We start from the raw sequence: 15615 nt of genomic DNA on the forward strand, positions 1-15615 counted from the left end.
AACAATCTATGGTACCTCTTGTAATTTAGGTTTCACAAGGTTTCCACGCTGATTTCTCTCTATTCTAGTTTCAATGTAGTCATGAATGATGATTAATATAATATACTATAATAATAATATGATAATATAATAATAATATAATGATATACAATATATTAATGAGATAATATAATATAGGATATAATAATAACAGAAAATGATAATAATATGGTATTAATAGGATAATATAATAATGGGATATAATAACAGAATAGCATAATAATATAATAATAATAGGATAATATAATAGAATAATAGAATGGAATAGAATGATATAAAATATATTAATAGGATAATATAAAATGGAATATAATAATAATAACAGAATATTCTAATAATAATAAAATAATAATATGATAATATAATAGAATAATAGTATAGAATATAATGATATAAAATATATTAATAGGGTAATATAAAATGGAATTTAATAATAACAGAATAATAATATAATAATATGAAAATATAATAGAATAATAATAGAATAATAATATAATGATATAATAATAATAGAAAAATATAATATAATGATTTAAAATATATTAATAGGATAATATAATAATGGGATATAATAATAGTAACAGAATATGATGATAATAATATGGCAATAGAATAATAGTATAAAATAATCAGTTTCATGGCATAGGATAGGAATAAGGATGAGTGGAGAATCCCAATGCGTCCTGTACCTTTAAGGAGCGAAGCCTTGGGGACGAGTGGAAAGCCCTCTTCCTTCCCTCCCACCCTCCCTTGCCCTGGCTCCAGGAGCCAATCAGAAGCCTCTGGGAAGAAGAGAGCATGGCCAGCATGGCCAGGACGGAGAAGGAAGAAACGGCAGCGCAGGCAGCAGCCACGGAAGGTTTTCAAGCCTCGGCTGGGGGACAGGCAAGGCAAGGCAGGGAGGGAGGGAGGCACAGAAAGCAAGCACTTTCCCTCCCTCCTGTGTATGTATGTGTGCTGCTTCTGCCCTGCAGCCATGCTTCCCAATGGAACTCTGCTGCAGCCTTAGCTGCTAGGTCTTACTTTCAGGGGAGGCCTTATATTTGGCAATCCCCCCAAAACCCTGCTAGGTCTTATTCTTTGGGGAGGTCTTATTTTCGGGGAAACACGGTAGCACTGAATGAAACATGCAGAATCATCACGGGATGCCTTAAACCTACACCTGTTGATAAACTCTACAAGTTAGCTGGCATTGCCCCTCCTGACGTGCGACGGGAATTTGCTGCTAACGGTGAGAGAAAAAAGGTCGAACATTGTGAAAGCCACCCACTGCATGGCTATCAGCCTCCTCCCACCAGACTCAAATCAAGGAAGGGCTTCATGAGAACCACCCCTCCTCTTGATGTTCCTCCAGCAACAGCAAAGGTGTCCCTCTGGGCAGCTAAACCTGGCAATTCTAACTGGATGGCCCCCCAAGAGGGTCTTCCTCCAGGGACAAACCAGGAATGGGCAACTTTGAAGTCCATGAACAGACTCAGAAGTGGAGTGGGCAGATCAAAAGACAACTTGGCAAGGTGGCACTACCTGGAGGAATCCTCCACCTTGTGTGACTGTGGAGCTGAACAAACAACTCCGCATATGTATGCTTGCCCACAATGCCCTGCCTCATGTACGGAGGAGGACTTGTTTAAAGCTACGGACAATGCGGTTGCTGTTGCCCGCTTTTGGTCCAAAACTATTTAGTTGCTTGTGATTTCTTTTCTTTTTTTTAATTTCCATTATTTGAAATGTATTTGTTGTACAATGCTTTTGACACGAAATAAATAAATTGTTTGGGTTCATAGTGCACTCTGGATGTAGGTGAACTACAACTCCTATAAATCCCTCCAAAGACCTCCAGTACTTGTTTTTTGGTCGTGGTGGTTCTGTGCGCCAAGTTAGTTCCAGGTCCATCGTTGGTGGAGTTCAGAGTGCTCTTAGACTGTAGGTGAACTATACATCCCAGTTCCTACAAGTCCTATAAATCATGGTGAATTCTCCCCAAACCTCTCTAGTATGTTCAGTTGCTGATCAATTCCTCTGTTTGCTGTGTGCCATAGGAAAGAATAGGAAAAGGTTAAGGTAGAGGCCGTGGGCGGGGTCATGCAAATTCCACACCAATGGAGAGAGTCAGAAACACTGGGATGTCTGTGGTGGAGGAAACACAGAAAATCTACAATGAAAGCCTTGACTAGGGTGGTGTTTGTGGAGGACATTGACAGGCTCTTGGACATATTCAATGTGCTCGCCATAACCCACAATGTCATTGGCGGGAAGGCCATTGGTGTCTCCTGAGCAGTGGGAGCGAGAGCTGTTTGTGGAAGTGGATACCCAGCCACATACACATATGCATATTTTCATTATGCGTATAGATTTTGAGAGCCAATTACTCTCCGTTAAACTAATCCAGATTATAATAAATCTTTTAATCGTCTGTTGGCGTGAGGGCTGTGACCTTTTAATCGGTTTAGCTGGAATCAAAGGCAGGGAGGAAGAAATCCGGGCCAATTTCGGGGTTATAATAAGGACGACGAAATGCCCAACCAAGCTGCTGACAGAGCTATATTTAACTTGGTCCCGCAGGAAAAGAGCGATTTCATTGGGGAAGATTATATATAAAAAAAATAATGAATCACATTACTGAAGGCAGAGTCCAGTCACCCACGAAAAAGGCAGGTTTTGAAATATGCAGATTTAATCATAAGCTTTAATTGGCCCACTAAGGTTTCTGGGCCGGAGTTGATAAGAACAGCTTTGTAATGAAGTCAGAAATGGAAAATGCATGCAGATAATAAAAGTGAAAATATGTATGTGTATCTTTGGAGGGATTTATAGGAGTTGTAGTTCACCTACATCCAGAGCGCATATGGATCAAAACAACTATGGATCTGGACCAAACTTGGCATGCAGACCCAATATGCCCACATATGAATACTGGTGGGTTTTAAGGGGAATAATATGTACATACAATAAGTTATTTTATTAGCATAGCACAATATTAGCATTACATATTACTACTAGCTTTGCCCGGCCACGCGTTGCTGCGGCCTATGCTTTCAGAGTGTTGCTCTTTATTTACTGTCCTGATTTTAGAGATTATATTGTTCTGTATTATTAAGGCAGGAATGAAGGGGTAGGAGGAAATGGCCATATAAGGAGGTACGAGCAGGCCAGGTACACAGCCGATGGGTTATCACATGATTTCCCCGAAATCATGTGTTTTGAGAGAAACGAAAGTAATGATGAAATGTAATACTGCACCACAAATATGCACCAATGGTTTGATATGTGGGCGGTCGTAAACCGAACCCATTGAATTGTATAAATAGACACTTGACCCTGTCGGCGGGGTTCTCCCTTTTCAGCACCTAGTTGTGCGTGGGATGAACCTCTGCAGCTGCAGGAACTTTAGTAAACTGCTTTCTTTGGAAAAAAACTCCAGTTGTCTGTCTCCTACTTCCACTGCGTCCGCACAGACACACGAGAAGCCGAGAAGAGGGGAAGTCTGGCTTCCGCTACATTTTCTGGTGACACCGACGTGATCCCACAATAAGACGGGCCAGGAGGTCGGAGACGGATCCCGTTGGCGGGACGGTCCCAACTTGGCGGTGGGGGCCGGAGGCAACTACCGTGAGACGAGAAGGGTTCCCTGAATATTGCAAGACCGTCTGCGGTACTTGCCTCTGATGCCAACGCCGGTCGACGGTGGGAGCCGCAACGACAGCGAGGTTCCATAGAAACCAGACGGGAGGAAAGGATCCAGGAAAAGTCCAGGGGCGAAGGTTGGTCCGACGTCTACAGAAATCTGGCAAGTATAGTGGTTAAATGAGACACTAAGGGAACACCGGCGCCGGGAGGGACACACAAAGGTTCCCAGGGAGGTAGAAAGGGGTTCTGTCTTGTGATTCCTGACGCATACCGTTGAGTGTCCGGGTGCCCAGGCCAAGGCAGTCCCCTCTATTAGGCAGGATGGGAGGCAGTGGGTTCAAATCCACCACCCCATTACAGTGTATGTTAGACAATTTCGGCTCAGTTGCAAGTAGAGCCGTAGAAGGAATTCCCCAGAGAACAAGACTTGTGAGGGTGCCCCAAGACCAAGTCGTGCAGGACTCATGAGGATGCAAATCCATTCAAGACTGAGTTGCAACTCCCGGGGAAAGAAAAGGAAAAAAAAAATGAAAAGAGGGAAGGTGGCATACCCTTTTGAAAAAAAAAAACTGTTTGATTTCTTTGTCATGTGTGGGGAATAATGAGTTTCAAGTTCTGCATGTTTCGTGGTAATATTGAAATGAAAATGAAAAAATGAGTCTATAGATTTATACAAAAAATGTTGAGCACAAATATCTAGAAATGTTTTATTACGGTTGAAAAAATCTGATTCGAAGAGGGTCTGTCTGTGTTGTTAGTTTGCTTTTGCTGACAAGCTGCAGAGAGGCCAGAAAAAGGGAGGGAGGCTGTTAAAATTCTGTTGAGGTTCAGAGACCGTCTTACAAAAGAGAGCCTTTGATGAGGACTTTGTGTGTGCAAGAAAAGTGGAATTATTTTGAGTTACTTGGCATAAATGGAAACTAAGCATATAATTTCTATGAGAAATGTTTAAAAGGTTAAATTGTGTTTCAAAAGAGTTTTCCTTGTTACTTCTGAGAAACAAAGGCTGTTTTCTTAAAAAGTTTTCTTTTGCACCTGGGCCTCATGCCAAAAAAGATAGTGGGAAAATCTTGGCAGACAGTCCAAGGTAAAAACGATAAGTTATGAACTTGTTAACTGTGTCTTAAAAAAAAAAAACTGATACAAGTTTGTTAGAATGTTTCTTCCCTGTCATTCTTGTTAAACTCAGGCGAAATGCCCAGAGAAAGATAATGGAATTCCAGTGGACAGCCAAGGTCAACGAAAGCCGCTGTGAACTAGTGGAGTTTTAAAAATGTAATGTGAATTTAATATGAGGGGGAAAAAAAGAAAGAAAGAAAAATGATGATAAATGAGTGATGATGTAAATGTATATATATATATATTGGGGTTCTGTCTTTCACCTGGATCTTAAATCCTTGCTTTGGACTTGTTTTGAGACAACTGGGTGAGAATGTTTCATGAGCTGAGAGAGAGTGTGTGACTTTACATTATTATGCCACAGTAATTATTACATCTTATATTTATAATCTTATATTATCTGCTTAGAACTGGATTATATGAGGCCCCTTCTACACAGCTGGATAAAATGCCCACTGAAGTGGATTATATGGCAGTGTGGAGTCAAGATAATCCAGTTCAAAGCAGATAATATAAGATTCTAAATGGGTTATATAGGTGTGTGGAAGGGCCTTGAGTCTACACTGCCATATACTGTAATCCAGTTAAAATCTATAATCTGTATTTTATAGGCAGTGTGGAAGAAGCCTAAGTGAGGCCTAACTCTGCCTGTCCCCTGGGCGGAGCTTAGCCCTCTAACTGGCAGCAATTGGATAAAAACAATTCTTCCTCTCCCTCTAATTAGGACTTTATTTTTCTTTTCTTTTTGTTGTATGAACCTAGAGGCATGGATGAGGGGTTGTGCTGCCATGTTTAGTGTTTCTGGGATGTGTAGTTTTGTTGTTTTGTCCTAGGCCAAAATTTCATTACCTTTTTATATATATAGATATTGCACTATACCATTATACTGTAATATTATTAGTACTATTATATTATTAAATTATATTATTATTAGTATTATAATGTATGACATTACATCTATGAATCCAAACAATGATGGATCTGGATCAAACTTGGCATGCAGACCCAATATGCCCACATTTGAATACTGTTGGGTTTTAAGGGGAATTTGCCGAGTTGTAGATACTGGGATGTATTTATTTATTTACTTATTTACTACATTGATATCCCGCCCTTCTCATCCCAAAGGGGACTCAGAGCGGCTTACAAATAATATGTACATACAATAAGTTATTTTATTAGCATAGCACAATATTAGCATTACATATTACTATATTGCACTATACCACTATACTGTAATATTATTAGTAATATTACACGTAATATATAATTTCCCCGAAAATATGACAGTGTCTTATATTAATTTTTGCTCCCAAAGATGTGCTAGGTCTTATTTTCACGGGATGTCTTATTTTTCCATGAAGAAGAACGCACATATATTGTTGAACAAAAAAACATATATTATATACTATACAATAGTTGTCATCACAAACCAGCATAACCAGACAAACTGTGAATGCTATCAAGAATGTCTTGTTACTACCAATATTTCCATGTACAACACTTTATGGTATATACATTTACCGATCCTGCATGTTCTGGTGTTCTGTTCGTTGGGCATGCTTCCAAACAAAAACTTTGCTAGGTCTTACTTTTGGGGGAGGCCTTATATTTAGCAATTCAGCAAAATCTCTACTAGGTCTTATTTTCCGGGGATGTCTTATTTTCGGGGAAACAGGGTATATAATTATTAATATTATTAAATTATATTATTATTAGTACAGTAGAGTCTCACTTATCCAACGTTCTGGATTATCCAACGCATTTTTGTAGTCAATGTTTTCAATATATCATGAAATTTTGGTGCTAAATTCGTAAATACAGTAATTACAACATAGCATTAATGTGTAATGAACTACTTTTTCTGTCAAATTTGTTGTCTAACATGATGTTTTGGTGCTTAATTTGTAAAATCATAACCTAATTTGATGTTTAATAGGCTTTTCCTTAATCTCTCCTTATTATCCAACATATTCGCTTATCCAACATTCTGCCGGCCCGTTTACGTTGGATAAGCGAGACTCTACTGCACTATACCACTATACTGTAATATTATTAGTAATATTACACGTAATATATAATATATTATTAATATTATCAAATTATATTATTATTAGTATTATATCGTACTAGCTGTGCCCGGCCACGCGTTGCTGTGGCTGAGTCTGGTGGTGTTGGTCAGTCTACATTAGGTTGTATTTATGCTGTGACCTCCACCTTCTTTATACTCACATTAGTAATAGTATTTGAAGTCTGTTACCTTCTTCAATTTTTGTGTTGATTGATAATTGCTTGAGATCCCTGTTGTCTTTGGTTTGTTGTTAGTTGTAATGTCTGATTCTGCTGAGTGCGGTTTATATTTTTATTGTGGTACAATAGTCTTTTTTTGTTTTGCCTGTGTAGGTGTTTATTATTATTGTTGTAGTGGTCATGAAGGTTGGATAAGTTAGATGCTACTGAATTGTTTTTTGGAGGCCCAGTGTAGCACTGACTGGCCTCTCAGCCTCAGTGCCTGGCTGTTTCTTGCCTGTGATGGTGTTGATTCTTGTTGTTGTTGTTGTCATTGTTATTATTGTAATTGTTTTTTTGGAGGCCAAGTGTGAATGTAGGGATTGGGGAGGTGGATGAGTTGTGTTGTCAAATTTTGTATTTGTTATAGTCACAATGCGTTGTTGTGAGTTTTGTGGGTCCGGATTGTGGTTTTGTGGTGTGGTTGTATTGTTACAACTGAGAGGCAAGGCTTTTGCATTGTTTTGCCAAGTTTTGTATTTCTGGGGCGTTTAGTTGTGTTATAGTCACAATGCATTGTTGTGAGCTTTGTGGGTCCGGATTGTGGTTTTGTGGTGTGGTTGTGTTGTTACAACCGGGAGGCAAGGTTTTTGCGTTGTGTTGTCAAGTTTTATATTTCTGGGGCATTTAGTTGTGTGCCAAGTTTCGTATTTCTGGGACGTTTAGTTGTGTTGTTATAGTCACGATGCATTGTTGTGAGTTTTGTGGGTCCGGATTGTAGTTTTGTGGTGTGGTTGTGTTGTTACAACCGGGAGGCAAGGCTTTTGCGTTGTGTTGTCAAGTTTCGTATTTCTGGGGCGTTTAGTTGCATTGTTATAGTCACGATGCGTTGTTGTGAGTTTTGTGGGCCCTGTGTGGTTTTGTGGTGTGGTTGTGTTGTTACAACTGGGAGGCAAGGCTTTTGCATTGTGTTGCCAAGTTTTGTATTTCTGGGGCGTTTAGTTGTGTTGTTATCGCATGATGCGTTGTTGTGAGTTTTGTGGGTCTGGATTGTGGTTTTGTGGTGTGGTTGTGTTGTTGTAACCTGGAGGCAAGCCTTTTGCATTGTGTTGCCAAATTTCGTATTTCTGGGATGTTTAGTTTTGTTGTTATAGTCACTGCGCAAACAACTTTATCATTTTATATATATAGATTACACTAGCTGTGCCCAGCCACGCGTTGCTGTGGTGAAGTATGGTGGTATGGAAAATAAAGTCTTGAGGAATTGGTGGTAGTTAAGGTAAAGGGTAAAGGTTTTCCCCTGACATTAAGTCCATTATAAATGGGTTATATAGCTGTGTGGAAGGGCCTTGAGTCTACACTGCCAAATAATCCAGTTCAAATCAGATAATCTGTATTTTATAGGCAGTGTGGAAGAGGCCTAAGTGACGCTTAACTCTGCCTGTCCCCTGGGCTGAGTGGGTTGCTAGGAGACCAAGTGGGCGGAGTGTAGCCTTCTAACTGGCAGCAAATGGATATAAACAATTATTCCTCTCCCTCTAATTAGGACTTTATTTTTGTTTTCTTTTTGTTGTATGAACGTAGAGGCATGGATGAGGGGTTGTGCTGCCAAGTTTAGTGTTTCTGGGATGTGTAGTTTTGTTGTTTTGTCCTAGGACGAAATTTCATTACCCTTTTATATACAGTAGAGTCTCACTTATCCAATGTTCTGGATTATCGAACGCATTTTTGTAGTTAATATTTTCAATGCATTGTGATATTTTGGTGCTAAGTTCATAAATAAAGTAATTACTACATAGCATTAATGTGTAATGAACTACTTTTTCTGTCAAATTTGTTGCATAACATGATGTTTTGGTGCTTCATTTGTAAAATCATAACCTAATTTGATGTTTAATAGGCTTTTTCTTAATCTCTCCTTATTATCCAACATATTCGCTTATCCAACGTTCTGCCGGCCCGTTTATGTTGGATAAGTGAGACTCTACTGTATATAGATTACATCTATGAATCCAAAAAATGATGGATCCGGACCAAACTCGGCATGCATATCCGACGTGCCCAAATTTGAATACTAGTGGGTTGTGAGTATTGGGATGTATAGTTCACCTGCAATCAATGAGCACCCTGGAATTGGAGCATACGTGGCACACAGAGCACTCATGACAAGCAAAAAAATACCTGAGAGCTTTGAGAGGGGTTCAGCTTGATTTGGGGGAGTTGTAGTTCACCGACATCTAGAGAGCACCGTGAACTCAAAAGACAATGCACACATAGCTGATAAGCCAAAATTTTAATACTAGAGTGGTTTGAGAGGGATAGACCTTGATTTCTGGGAGTTGTAGTTCATCTACAACTGGAGAAACTGTGAGCCCCATTGATGATGGACCTGGATCAGGGGTCCCCAAACTACAGCCCGCGGGCCACATGCGGCCCCTCGAAGGCATTTATCCGGCCCCCACCCTCCTGTCTTCTCCCTCCCTGCATAAGCCTTGGAGCCTTTCCTTATTATTATTATTATTATTATTATTATTATTATTATTATTATTAATATTGAGGCTGGGTGGCCATCTATCAGGGGAGCTTTGCTTGTGTTTTTGGTGCACAAAGGCAGAAGAGAGTTGGACTAAATTGCCCAAGGGATCTCTTCCAACCCTCTTCATTATTTTTATTTGTATTATTATTATTATTATTATTATTATTATTATTATTATTAACATTGAGGCTGGGTGGCCATCTATCAGGGGAGCTTTGCTTGAGTTTTTGGTGCACAAAGGCAGAAGAGAGTTGGACTAAATTGCCCAGGGGATCTCTTCCAACCCTCTTCATTATTTTTATTTGTATTATTATTATTATTATTATTATTATTATTATTATTATTATTATTATTATCAGGGGAGCTTTGCTTGTGTTTTTGGTGCACAAAGGCAGAAGAGAGTTGGACTAAATTGCCCAGGGGATCTCTTCCAACCCTCTTCATTATTTTTATTTGTATTATTATTATTATTATTATTATTATTATTATTATTATTATTATTATTATCAGGGGAGCTTTGCTTGTGTTTTTGGTGCACAAAGGCAGAAGAGAGTTGGACTAAATTGCCCAGGGGATCTCTTCCAACCCTCTTCATTATTTTTATTTGTATTATTATTATTATTATTATTATTATTATTATTATTAACATTGAGGCTGGGTGGCCATCTATCAGGGGAGCTTTGCTTGAGTTTTTGGTGCACAAAGGCAGAAGAGAGTTGGACTAAATTGCCCAAGGGATCTCTTCCAACCCTCTTCATTATTTTTATTTGTATTATTATTATTATTATTATTATTATTATTATTATTATTATTATTATTATTAACATTGACGCTGGGTGGCCATCTATCAGGGGAGCTTTGCTTGTGTTTTTGGTGCACAAAGGCAGAAGAGAGTTGGACTAAATTGCCCAAGGGATCTCTTCCAACCCTCTTCATTATTTTTATTTGTATTATTATTATCATTATTATTATTATTATGGCTGGGTGGCTATCTGTCAGGAGTGCTTTACTTGTGCTTTTGGTGGACAAAGGCAGGAGGGGGCTGGACTAAATGGCCCAAGGGGTCTCTTCCAACCCTCTTTATCTATCTATATATATAAAAGAGTGATGGCATCACGGCAGCGGACAAAACAACAAAAGTAAACACCCCACAACCTCGAAAATTGACAGCACAACCCCTCATCCATGCCTCTAGGCTGATACAACAAAAAGAAAAGAAAAATAAAGTCCTAATTAGAGGGAGAGGAATAATTGTTTTTATCCAATTGCTGCCAGTTAGAAGGCTAAGCTCTGTTCACTTGGTCTCCTAGCAACCCGCTCAGCCCAGGGGACCCTTTACCTTAACTACCACCAATTCCTCAATACTTTATTTCCCATACCACCGTACTTCGCCACAGCAACGCGTGGCCGGGCAAAGCTAGTTATTTATATGATGATGATGACGACGATGATGATGATGATTAATAATATTAGCATTGAGACTGTATTTTTTCCTGTTTGGGTTTTTTTAAAACTTCAAAATAAGATATGTGCAGTGTGCATAGGAATTTGTTCATTTTTATTTTAAAAAACTATAGACTGGCCCCCTGTTTAAAAAGTTTGGGGACCCCTGACCTGGATCATACTTGGCACACTGAACCACCATGACCAACTGAATATACTGGAGGGGTTGGGAGAAACTGGCCTTCCTTTCTGGGAGTTGTAGTTCACCCATAACCAGAGAATCTGTGACTTCTACCGATGATGGATCTGGACCAAACTTGGCACACAAAACCCCCATGACTAACACAACCTACTGGAGGGGTTTGAGGAGACTGACTCAACATAGTGGGAGTTGTAGTTTACCCTACACACCCAACCCCACCCATGATGCATCTAGAGCAGGGGTCCCCAAACTAAGGCCCGGGGGCCGGATGCGGCCCTCTGAGGTCATTTACCTGGCCCCCGCCCTCAGTTTTATAATATAATATATTGTATATACATATAATGTAATACAATATAACACTAATAATAATACCATATAATAATATTAATTATATATTCTATATTACATATAATATTACTAATAATATTACAGTATAGTGGTATAGTTCAATATAGTAATATATAATGCTAATATTGTGCTATGCTAATAATATAATATATTGTATGTACATATAATTTGTAAGCCACTCTGAGTCCCCTTTGTAGACTTAGGCTCGCCCAAAGTCTGAAATGATTTGAAGGCACACAACAACAACAACAACAACAACAACAACCCTAATTAACTTGACTATCTCATTAGCGAGAAGCAGGCGCACATTTCCCATTGAAATCCTGATAAATGTATGTTGGTTAAAATTATTTTTATTTTTAAATATTGTATTGTTCTTTCATTGTTGTTGTTGTTTTTGCACTACAAATAAGACATGTGCAGTGTGCATCAGAATTTGTTTGTATTTTTTTTTCAAATGATAATCCGGCCCCTCAACAGTCTGAAGGATTGTGGACCGGCCCTCGGCTTAAAAAGTTTGGGGACCCTTGATCTAGAGCAAACTTGCCCAACATCACAAATAATAATAAATAATAATAAAACTTTAAGTACTGATGGAGTTTCTCGGGGTTCACATGGCATGATGTGAGTTGTAGTTCACCCACAACCTTATGCATTTTGTACAATTAAACACTGACTTTTTCAAATAACCCGGGCAACACCGGGTACCCAAGCTAGTTAAAAATAAATCTCACAGCCAAAAACGTGGAGTTGGAAGCTGTGCTGGAAGGAAAGAGGCACATTTTAAAGAATTGTTTTATATTAGGAGACCTTTTTATGGACAAAGAGGAATGAGAGGAAGAAGAAAGAAGGAGAAGAAAGAGAAGAAGGAATAAGAGGAAGAGACAAGACAACGAAGGAAGGGAGGAAAATGAGAAGAACGTAAAGAAGGAAGCGGATGAGAAAGAAGTGGGAGACAAAGAATGAAGGAGAAAGAGAAGAAGGAAGAAGAGGGAGAAAAAGAAAAAAAGGAGAAGAATAAGGAGAAGGAAGAAGAGGGAGAAAAGAAAAAGGAGAAGAATAAAGGAAGAACAGGAGGGAGAGAATGAAGAAAACCCAAGTAGGAAGGAGAAGAAGAGGAGAGAAAGAAGAACAAAGAGATGGAAGACAAAGAATGAAGGAGAAAGAGAAGAAGAGGGGGAAAGAAGGAAGAAAAACAAAAAAGGAGAAAAATAAAGAGAAGGAAGAACAGGAGGGGGAGAATGAAGAAAAAATGAAGTAGGAAGGAGGAGGGGAAGAAGAATGAAGAGATGGAAGAATGAAGGAGAAAGAGAACAAGGAAGAAGAGGAGGAAGAGAAGAAAGAAAAAGAAGGAAGGAGAAGAATATAGAGGAAAAGGAAGAAGAGGGAGAAAAGAAAAAGAAGGAGAAGAATAAAGAGGAGAAGGAAGAAGGGGAGGAAGAGAATGAAGAAAAACGAAGTAGGAAGGAGAAGAAGAGGAGAGGAAGAAGAACGAAGAGATGGAAGAGAATGAAGAAAAAATGAAGTAGGGAGGAGAAGATGAGATGGAAGACAAAGAATGAAGAAGAAGGAAGAAGAGGGGGGAAAGAAGAAAGAAAAAGAAGTAAGGAGAAGAATAAAGAGGAGAAGGAAGAAGAGGGAGAAAAGAAAAAGAAGGAGAAGAATAAAGACAAGGAAGAACAGGAGGAAGAGAATGAAGAAAAAAGGAAGTAGGAATGAGGATGAGAGAAAGACGAACGGAGAGATGGAAGCTAAAGAATGAAGGAGAAAGAAAAGGAAGAAAAAGAAAGAAGGAGAAGAATAAAGAGAAGGAAGAACAAGAGGGAGAGAATGAAGAAAAATGAAGTAGGAAGGAGAAGAAGAGGAGAGGAAGAACGAAGAGATGGAGAATGAAGGAGAAAGAGAAGAAGGAATAAGAGGGGGAATAGAAGGAAGAAAAAGAAGGAAGGAGAAGAATAAAGAGGAGAAGGAAGAACAGGAGGAAGAGAATGAAGAAAAACGAAGTAGGAAGGAGAGGAAGAGGAGAGGAAGAAGAACGAAGCGATGGAAGACAAAGAATGAAGGAGAAAGAGAAGAAGGAAGTAGAGGAAGAAAAAAAAGGAGAAGAATAAAGAGATGGAAGACAAAGAATGAAGGAGAAAGAGAAGAAAGAAGAAGAGGGAAAAGAAGGAAGAAAAAGAAGGAAGGAGAAGAATAAAGAACAGGAGGAAGAGAATGAAGAAAAAGGAAATAGGAAGGAAAAGAAGAGGAGAGGAAGAAGAACGAAGAGATGGAAGACAAAGAATGAAGGAGAAAGAGAAGAAGGAAGAAGAGGGAGAAAAGAAAAAAAGGAGAAGAATAAAGAGATGGAAGACAAAGAATGAAGGAGAAAGAAAGACAAAGAATGAAGGAGAAAGAGAAGAAGGAAGAAGAGGGGGAAAAGAAGGGAGAAAAAGAAGGAAGGAGAAGAATAAAGAACAGGAGGAAGAGAATGAAGAAAAAGGAAATAGGGAGGAAAAGAAGAGGAGAGGAAGAAGAACGAAGAGATGGAAGACAAAGAATGAAGGAGAAAGAGAAGAAGGAAGAAGCGGGAGAAAAGAAAAAGAAGAATAAAAAGAAGGAAGAGAATGAAGAAACAATGAAGTAGGAAGAAGAAGGAGAGAAAGAAGAATGAAGAGATGGAAGACAAAGAATGAAGGAAGGAGAAAGAAGAAGACAACAATGGCCAACTTGGGTCTTCTCTGTAGGTCTTTTGGACTGCAACTCCCACCATTCCTAACAGCCTCAGGCCCCTTCCTTTCCCCCCGCAGCCGCTTAAGCGGCTGCGGGGGGAAAGGAAAGGGCCTGAGGCTGTTAGGAATGGTGGGAGTTGCAGTCCAAAAGACCTACAGAGAAGACCCAAGTTGGCCCATGACTGACGTCCATTTGTGCATCTGAACCTGGCTCTTCTTCTCCTCCAAGCTCCACATCCTCCTGCATCCCTGTCTGCATCCCTTCCTTACCTGATGCAACCGGCGCTCCACCCCTGGTCCTGGTCCTCCTCTTCTTCCATCCGCTGGAGACACTGAGCAGCCTGGAGAAGAAGGAGGAGGAGGAGGAAGAGATGGTGATGATGAGGCCTGCAAACCCTCCCATCCCTGCCTGAGAGTTGCCATGGCAACCGTGTGCAGAAAGGAAGGAGGAGTGCGGACAGGGAAGGGGGAGAGAAAGAAAGGAAGGAAGAAAGGAATCCTAGAATGACAGGGCTGGAAGAGACGCCAAGGGCTATCTAGTCCAACCCCTCTGCTACCCAGGCAGGGAAAGGACAAAGGACCCCAGACAGATGGCCATCCAGCCACCGTTTAAAAGCTTCCAGGGAAGGGAAGGGAAAGAGAAGGGAGGGAGGAAGAAGGAAGGAAGGAAGAATGAAAGGAAAGAGGGATGGATGGAAAAAAGAGAAGGAAGATGAAAGGAAAGGATGAAAGAAAGGAAGGAAAGAAGGATGAAAAGAAGGAAGGAAGGAAGGAAGGAAGGAAGGAAGGAAGGAAGGAAGGAAGGAAGGAAGGAAAAAGGGATGGATGGAAAAAAGAAAAGGAAGATAAAAGGAAAGGATGAAAGAACGGAAGGATGAAAAGAAGGAAGGAAGGAAGGAAGGAAGGAAGGAAGGAAGGAAGGAAGGAAGGAAAAAGGGATGGATGGAAAAAAGAAAAGGAAGATGAAAGGAAAGGATGAAAGAAAGGAAGGAAAGAAGGATGAAAAGAAGAAAGGAAGGAAGGAAGGAAAAAGGGATGGATGGAAAAAAGAAAAGGAAGATGAAAGGAAAGGATGAAAGAAAGGAAGGAAAGAAGGATGAAAAGAAGGAAGGAAGGAAGGAAGGAAGGAGGGAAGGAAGGAAGGAAGGAAGGATGAAAGGAAAGAGGGATGGATGGAAAAAAGAGAAGGAAGATGAAAGGAAAGGATGAAAGAAAGAAAGGAAGGAAAGAAGGATGAAAAGAAGGAAGGAAGGAAGGAAGGAAGGAAGGAAGGAAGGAAGGAAGGAAGGAAGGAAGGAAGGAAGGAAGGAAGGAAGGAAAAAGGGATGGATGGAAAAAAGAAAAGGAAGATGAAAGGAAAG

The 15615-nt window shown here is 39.7% G+C and overlaps 1 protein-coding gene across 1 annotated transcript in view; it reads right to left on the reverse strand.

Annotated features, from left to right (window-relative positions):
- LOC134293782 (uncharacterized) overlaps nucleotides 1-14885 on the reverse strand; it is a 30095-nt gene extending 15210 nt beyond the window's left edge. Inside the window, exon 1 of the mRNA XM_062962427.1 lies at nucleotides 14525-14885. The gene's annotated coding sequence lies outside the window, so the exon portion shown is untranslated. The remainder of the gene's footprint in view (nucleotides 1-14524) is intronic.
- Nucleotides 14886-15615: the final 730 nt, after the last annotated feature.

This window comes from Anolis carolinensis, unplaced genomic scaffold, assembly GCF_035594765.1.
Source record: "Anolis carolinensis isolate JA03-04 unplaced genomic scaffold, rAnoCar3.1.pri scaffold_10, whole genome shotgun sequence".
Classification (NCBI taxonomy): Eukaryota; Metazoa; Chordata; class Lepidosauria; order Squamata; family Dactyloidae; genus Anolis; species Anolis carolinensis.